The sequence below is a fragment of the Lissotriton helveticus genome, unplaced genomic scaffold (assembly GCF_964261635.1).
Source record: "Lissotriton helveticus unplaced genomic scaffold, aLisHel1.1 SCAFFOLD_1086, whole genome shotgun sequence".
NCBI classification, from domain to species: domain Eukaryota; kingdom Metazoa; phylum Chordata; class Amphibia; order Caudata; family Salamandridae; genus Lissotriton; species Lissotriton helveticus.
In genome coordinates this window covers 98,989-106,931 of record NW_027611908.1, presented here as the reverse complement: position 1 = coordinate 106,931, position 7,943 = coordinate 98,989, and the positions used below count along the sequence as shown (strand labels likewise).

The 7,943-nt window shown below is 44.0% G+C and overlaps 1 long non-coding RNA gene across 1 annotated transcript; it reads left to right on the top strand.

Annotated features, from left to right (window-relative positions):
• Positions 1 to 609: 609 nt before the first annotated feature.
• LOC144807240 (uncharacterized) lies at positions 610 to 2,388 on the top strand. Its single transcript, XR_013606142.1, has 3 exons — positions 610 to 689; positions 995 to 1,080; positions 1,708 to 2,388. It is a non-coding gene; the product is annotated as an uncharacterized LOC144807240 (long non-coding RNA).
• Positions 2,389 to 7,943: the final 5,555 nt, after the last annotated feature.

Here is a 7,943-nt window from a genome sequence, read left to right as displayed (position 1 = left end):
GGAATCGCGAACTTAGGCTACGACAGCAGGAAGCGCGTTGGATAATGCGTGTTCATGCGGTGGAGCAGGGCTTGAACTTTGATGATGAGTTACAATTCTTTCTGGTTTAGTGCCATAGCCATTCAGAACAGCGTTCTGTGCTCCAGAATGTGATGACCTCTTCATCTATGTATATATGTATAATTTGTGTAACTGGACCTGTTTTCAGCTCTTCACATATGTCGCACTGTTGGGAAGATTGTACAATGTAATTTTTGGGTGTGCTACCTTTTAAATTACATTTCGCCTGTAGTACCTTTTGCCTGTCATGTGTCTTACAAATCTGTCCACTTTATCTAGCTTTCCGCTTTTCAATAACAGAGGCTCTTGATGTGCCCTTCGTTTTTACTATTTTTACTGTCTACACCTAACTGTACTGACATTCTCCTATCCCTTTGGGTTTCCCTGAGATTTGGGACACTTTGGGTTTCTGTGTAACATGGAACACGCTTTTTTCTATCCATTTCTACTTGACCACTTTAAAATGGCGACCACGGAATTGGATGTAGGTTAGTCCTACCTTTATTTTCCTCTTTTTGAACCATTGGACGTGACGTAGGGATATAGGAAGGAAATCAATGGCGCCGGAGTTGAACACTGTGCTATACGAGGGAACACACTGTTTTCCGAATAGGACCCCGCACTCGGAGGTATGTACTGGCGGGATTTGTGTTCAGAATGTTTTTTAGATTAAGTGGCTCTGGTCGGATTGGGTCATAGTAGCAATGTTAAGGATTTTGGAACTAGAGATGCGGTAATTAAGATGCAAAACGGGTTAGAATAGGGAATCCAGGGTGTTTGTGTGTTCTGGATATAAGATAGGACTACTAAGGAGAATGTCGTTCCTATAGTTTAACACCTCTAAGTTAGGTGACTCCCCTTTTGGTAATATTAACCAACCGCGGGTACCATTTAGAATGTACTTTTTTACCGTTTTTTTTATTACGTCAAACAGGGATTTCTACAAACGACTTTGGGACTGAACTGTCCTTCATCTATGATAAATTGCATGAGCAAGACGCTTTTTATATGAAGATTGAAGTGAGTGCACACACTTTTACTATTTTGGATCGGTTTTCATAATGTAAATGCTAGTAGGAGATACAGGTGGTTTGGACGTTTGGAGCCGAAATGTGCTCATTTTTTCTATGTTTTTCATAGATTTATGGTCTGAACAATACGCCTACACATACCTATGAGAAGTTCTGAATAAATAATTTTAGGTGAGCTGTTATGGAACCTTTTATCGCATGTTGCTTGGGAGGCACCTTGTGTGTTTTAGGATAGGTTTTAGCACTAATGAGGGTGCGTGTTTGGGTTTCTTTCTTTTGGATGTGATTTTATTTTGGTTTTCATCTGCTGGTTACCACTCTCATTGCCTAATCTTTCTCAGGCAATCTCTGACTATCACTGGTGTCTTGGGGGTTGGATTACTTTCCGGTTCATCTATGACATTTTGCTTCCTTTCACTTTGGATGAAATGCAATGTAAATACTTATGACCTTTGCGCTAATGTCAAGACTTCTGTGGTCTTTTGTACGTTAGTATGGTTGCCACTTTGTATTATATAACTGTAAATAGGTTATTTTTCTTTTTCTCTTTTTGACAATTATGTCTGCCTAGTGGAATGTGATGGTGATTATGTCTTTTGTAACATTGTACTTACAGCCCTGACGAAGTCAAATGGTCTTAACGACCTAGACGAAACACGTGTTGGCGGCATTTTGTGGTTTATTTGTGACTATATGAAGATTGGACCATATCAGTTGAAGGAATGAAACACTTTTCTATGAAGAATAAATGAAGAGCACCTAAAATATTGGGACTTGCTGATTTGAATTGATTTGAATTTCTTGTAGCTCAGGATCTGGCTTATGTTTGTTCTGAGTCGGCGACACCCTCCTGGACCCACCAGTCATATGGCAGAGGCAGAGGGATCCGCTTGCAGTGGATCCCGTGGATCCAGTTTTTCATCCCCTCCACTCGAACAGCTTATCTTGTGGAAAGAAGAACGAGGTGCGGTCCGGTCCACCTTGGCTGGTCGTTCTTGGTTCGCTGGAAGTTCTTCACGAGGACCCAAGATCCGTGATCAAACATAAGCTAAATCTTAGTATGCAGTGCAGGACGGTCTATGCAAGTGGAGGTATTCACTTGCAGGAGGTCCTCCTTCGGGCCCGGAGCGTGTGCTAAGTTATAATCCACAGGAGCATACTCAGCTTTTTGGCGACTACCGGCTGTGACTATGCTGGAGCGGGGGCTTTCCAGAGTGTAGGTTTCATAGTTTGAGCAATGTTGATTGTCACCACTTGCATGATGAGGAATGGAATGCAATGGTTATTGGTTCAATCACAGAGGAGGATAGATTCCAATTGAATTGAATTGAGCTTCACAATGATAAGATCTAGGGTTGATCCTTTGTTATGTGTGCACCTGTTGCAAAATGGGGTCAGGTTAAGGTCAGCAAGGAATGTTATGAAGCTGTTAACTGCAGGATTATTTAGATCATTCCAGTGGAGGTTGAAGTCTCCAAGGAAGATTTGAAACCTGATTGTCTCCTGGAGGGTGGTAGGTCATGTGTATCTTGCATAGAGGTTTGTTGTTGCATGAGATATCGAGGCATAGGTATTCGCAAGTGGATAGAGCGGGGTTAGTGCTTGTTTTACTGACAGTTGAGGCTGTGAATGCAAGTGATACCACCACATGGTCTACTGGGTATATCCAATCTGGCAATGCCATTTTTGGGAGGGACTAGTTTGTCAAGGATAGGAGCAGATAGAATAGGAGCAGAGGAGTCATTTAGCAGAGTTTCGGTCAGAATAAGATGGTCAAGATCAGGTGTGAGAATCAGGTCACCCGCATGTTTAGAAGCTGATCTGCAGTTAATTAGCATGCATTTCAAATGGGTTGTGAGCAGCCGCAGTCCGTGCAGGTAACAGCGGTGGGGCGGTGGGACCGGGAAAGGGGAATTTCTAGGGATGATGCCAAGGGAAAATTAAATAAAGACTTAATTTTCCCACTGCATCCCTCGAAATCCCCCCTTCCCTGGCCCCACCACGCCACCGCTGTTACCTGCATGGACCGTGACTGGGTTTGAGGTATGTTGAGTTAGTCTGTGTGGGGAAAACTTGCCTGGGGTTGTGCTTGTTGAACGCTCTAAAATTGATCCTAGGAAATCTATGAGTGTTCGCCAGGATGGCATATATTTTTCCCTGCTTATCATTTTTGTCAGTGTGAAGAGGGTTATATGATAAGAGGAGGGTTTGGATATCATTGTCGGATAGATGGGCTTTCTGTCTAATCAATTGTTTGGATCCATTGGTTTAGGGTCTAGTTCTATCACATCTGCACTACAAAGCCTCTGTCACAGCAGACTCACAAAGGGTTTGCACTAGTCTTTTGTGCCCCCAGACAAGCTGGGGCAATGGCAGGGAAGAAGGAAATTCCAGATACCAGTGGGAGGGAAACCCTCTACAAGTGCCTCCTACATCAAAGCTGGCACCATGTATAAGTAGTGTGCAATCAGACCAAACTCTTCAGATCACTTCTGGACCTGTTCAGATGCAGACGGACTGCTCTGCTGCTCGACTACAAGAAGGACTGTTCTGCTACCCTGTGGCTCTGCTGCCCTGCTACCTGAGTGAGAAAGACTGGACTTGCTTGTTAAACTCAGGACTACCAAAGTGACTCAGAGGGCTAGTTGGCTGGCCTCGTAATCAGAGCCTGATCAGGGACAGAAAAGGCTTCATCCTCCTGAACCCTGACTTTCACTGCTGTAACCCCCCCTGCCACCAAGTGGTAGCCCTCCAGTCCTGGACCCTTGGAAGTGGTATTAAAGGTGCTCTGCCAGCCCAGCTGTGGACTTCACCAGAACTGACACAGGGCAATACAAATCCGGCGCAGCCTTGTAGCTTCTCATAGTAACCGATGCAACAGGATGCAGCTTCGATGCAAGCCCACCTTGCAACCGTCAGCTCATCGGAACTGCCACTGCTGAATGCATCCTTGACGTGGACCTCTCATCAAGCCGCTGCACGGGGCAACGCTCCGCACCCTGGAATTAAGGTACAAACACCGGCTGGCCTAACCTCTCCATCGCAGTCAGCCTGAACTTGTGACTTTGCCCTCCTCTGGCATGACCAGATAACCACAGTTGGTGTTTAGCACTTTTAAGAATTAATTTAACCGAAATCTTTAAAATTGCATATCTCCGGTTCTACCAATTGGAGTTTTATTTTTTGGGTTGCAAATACTTTATTTAAATTGTACTCAATTATTCTAGATTGATGTGGGATTTTTCTTTATTACTGTTTGGTCCAGATGCACAGAAGTGTCATGCAATGCAGCACAGCACTCAAAGATGCTGTGCTGCATTGGTTGATATGGAGAGAGCAGAAGAGCGCTATAAGTTCTCCAAATAGCTTATACTGTCCATTCTCCCCTATTGGACTATGATTGTCAATGCTTCTCTCTCTCAGGGCATGTTTCAGGACTGCTTAAAGACAGGACTGGTTACCCCAATTTAAAAAAACTAATATGGACTTTTCCGACAACAACAACTATCACCCCATCACCAATATCCCAACATTTGCAAAACTAGTAGAGAAAGTTGTACACCTTCAACTCTTCAACCACATTAAAGAACTTTAAAATCCAAGATGCTTGTCAATCTGGTTTGAGCTGGGGTCATAGCATTGAAATGACTCTGACACGCATTGTCAATGATGCCCTGAGAATGTTAGACCAGAATCTACCTTTCTTACATATACCTCTTGATCTCTCCTCTGCTTTCAATACTGTCACTATGACAGTATGATTGACCTTTTCAAGAGGAGGATGGGGTTATCGGGCCCAGTGTTGATCTGGTTTGCTCAAAGTCAAAGTAAATCAAACCCTATCTGACACTACTCCAGTCACAACTGAAGTTCCGCAAGGATCCTCGGTCGCACCCACTTTATTCAATTTGCTCATGAAGCCTCTTACTGAACTCCTGAAGCTATCAAACAGTACCGGAGGGTTGCCATTTCACTCTGGGCACGGTTATGAGTAAGAGGGCTATTGACTGGTCCACCCTGTAATTTTATTAATGCAACCCATAACTGTGATATGACCACTAATTTATATGGGAAATGGCATGTTAAAACTGTGTTTCTGCATGGTTTGTTCTGCAATTAAAAGAGCAGGCTTGGAGCTTAGACCTTTCTACTGGTGCTACAGATAGATAGTGTCCCATGCAGTGACATGGTATTACCATATTTATTGATGCAGCAATACTACTTGAGGTACTGGGTTTTTCAGAACCGGTACCGAACCGGTAACCTAGTGGTGTCAGGGTACACACCCAAAGACCTCGAGTACTTTCCTGATTTAGACCACAGAAACTCAGAGTCTTCTAGGTGAAGTCAAGGATCGATTTTATTGGCTGCAACCAAGGTAACAGGCGTCCTAGAAGTACAACAGCACGGGATGTATATTCTCAGGAGACTGCTCAATCTTACAAAACCAGGCTTCTCTTTTTATACAAAATATTGTGCTTCAGGCAAACATTCTTGGATTTACAGTATACCATTCGCATATTTTCACTACAAAGGAAAAGCAGAGTCATGATGACAAGCCCACATTTCAGTTTGTCCAGCCCACAACAAAATTACCCGGCAAGGCCCAACATTTCATCAGATATCGGTGGACCCCCAATAAAAACGGGCACCTCCCCATCATAAAGCAAGTGAGAGAGAAAAGAGCAGGGACAGGTGTGAGCAAGATTCGGCAGGGTGTGTGTGTGACAAAAGGGTTTATGGCCTGTTGTGCCTTAATGCTATCTTGTTCGGCCACTGGGAGAGGAACTGACCAAACAGGTTCGGCCTGGGGCAAAGGTTTCAGCTTGCTCAGGTCAGAGAAAAGTCAATCAAGGTGTACGTGTCCTTTGATATCGAATTTAGCTGTATTATAAGCCTATGTCAGGGCAACCCACAAAATGGCTGCCGAACACAAAATGGAAGCCAAGGGTTCAAGACGAAACCCTCCTTTTGCCCTTACATAGGCAATTTAACCTAATCTCATGCTAATCTGAGTCCAGGTCTATATTCCTAAAGTCATTGAGATGTTGCTGTAACATCATTCTAGCACTTAGCTCGTCTCTTGATACAGGTTTCCTTACACATGATGTAACACAGAGGCCACATATTGCAGGAGCACACTGCACGCACAGACAGAACAGGAAAAGAATGGCTAAGACCATCCCAATGACCATCAGAATTTTCCATCCCCAGGCGGATATCAGTTCCCAGAACCATCCCATTAATGACCAATCTCCTTTATCCACATGAATACATTCGGAAATCTTATGCAGTTTAGAGATGGCCTGGTACACTGTTGGAGCGTTATCTGGAATGAAAACACAGCAACTCGATTGGATCAATCTACATACCCCACCTCGGTCTGCAAGTATGACATCTAACGCGACCCTGTTCTGAAGGGTCATAAGACAATCCGACTGGAGCTCAGCAGTCAAGTTACTAAGGGCACCAGCAGTTTCAATTACGGTGGACTCAACCACCCTTGTCAATTGCCTTATGTTCCTGCTGTTAACCATGGGTCCCCAGAACGGCAGAAACCCCTTTACGAAGTCCCCAAATTCTTGTCCTGCAGTGTCTTCTTCGCGGAGGACACCTCTAACTATCCTTGTCTTGTGGTAATCTGCCACCGCTGTGTAGGTGGGAGGTAGCAGGAACGAAACAAAACATGTGCCCGAAAAGTCAGGGGGCAACCATGTATAGGCTCTATCATGGCAGATGAAATAGGTACCCTTAGCTGCTAAAAACGAAGGGGAAGTCTGGGCTGCAAAAACATACGTTTTAGTGCAGATGCTTTTCCCTAGCTGAGCTCTGGGATTCTTGACAGTACCTTGCAGACACAGGTGACCCTGATGGGGTACAATCCAAATCGGGGAAGATCTCTTAGCTTGCTGTTTCTCACTCAGAGTAGCTCCATATCCGGTCACGTTCCATCCTACGTATACTAGTTTCTCATCTCTCGGGATAGTCTCATAAGAAATGTCTTCCTTTATCATATCTACTATACCCTTAACTAGAGCACTATTCTTAGGATTGTCTGTTACAGAACGTAGGGGGTAGACTTCATGTGCATAGATGAACATCGTTCTGTATGCCCACACAGAACCATTGTGGCTGAAAGGCAGGACCAGATAAGGGATACCTTTATCCGTTGTGTGAGGCATAAGACCACACACCAAACAGTTAGTTGTGTTCATTACTAGTTGGTGTTGGTGCAAAAGCTGAACAAAGGAGTTATTAATAAACTCTAATCTCCTAGCGGATTCGTGTTCAGGAAGGGGTTGAAAAGAGTGTGGGGAAACAGTAGAAGGAGGAGGTATAGGCGATGTAGTGGGTGCAAATGTTACTCGAAAAGAGAATAAAACATAACTTATTAAAAATATCATCACACTGAATAACATGAAAATGCACAATATCAAAAAGCTTTTCTTTGTCATTATTTTACATATTCGGTTTTTAAAGTTCACAGTTTTGGCAGATCTTTCCATCTCGAAAAACTCCATCCTCTCTAAAATGCTGCCCGCGATGGGAGGTTGTTTCTGCTAAGGAATGCTTCTGTCAGTCCAGAGCAACTCCCTTAGACCAACCAGAACTGTCGACCTAACGTCGTCAGCTGCACCCCAAGACTTTGGGCAATCGCGGCCCTAGCAGCGGAACCCGGATGGCGGTTCGAAAAACAAAAATAAGCAAGTTTCGCAGATGGGAGAGCTGCGCTTTCAAAAATAGTACTTGGAGGGAAAAAAACTTTTATTAGTTCGTATTTCTCGGCCTCAGATTATACCGTTGTTTTCCCGGTATTGTATTATCTTGGAAAAGGAGTTCAGGTTCTGTAGT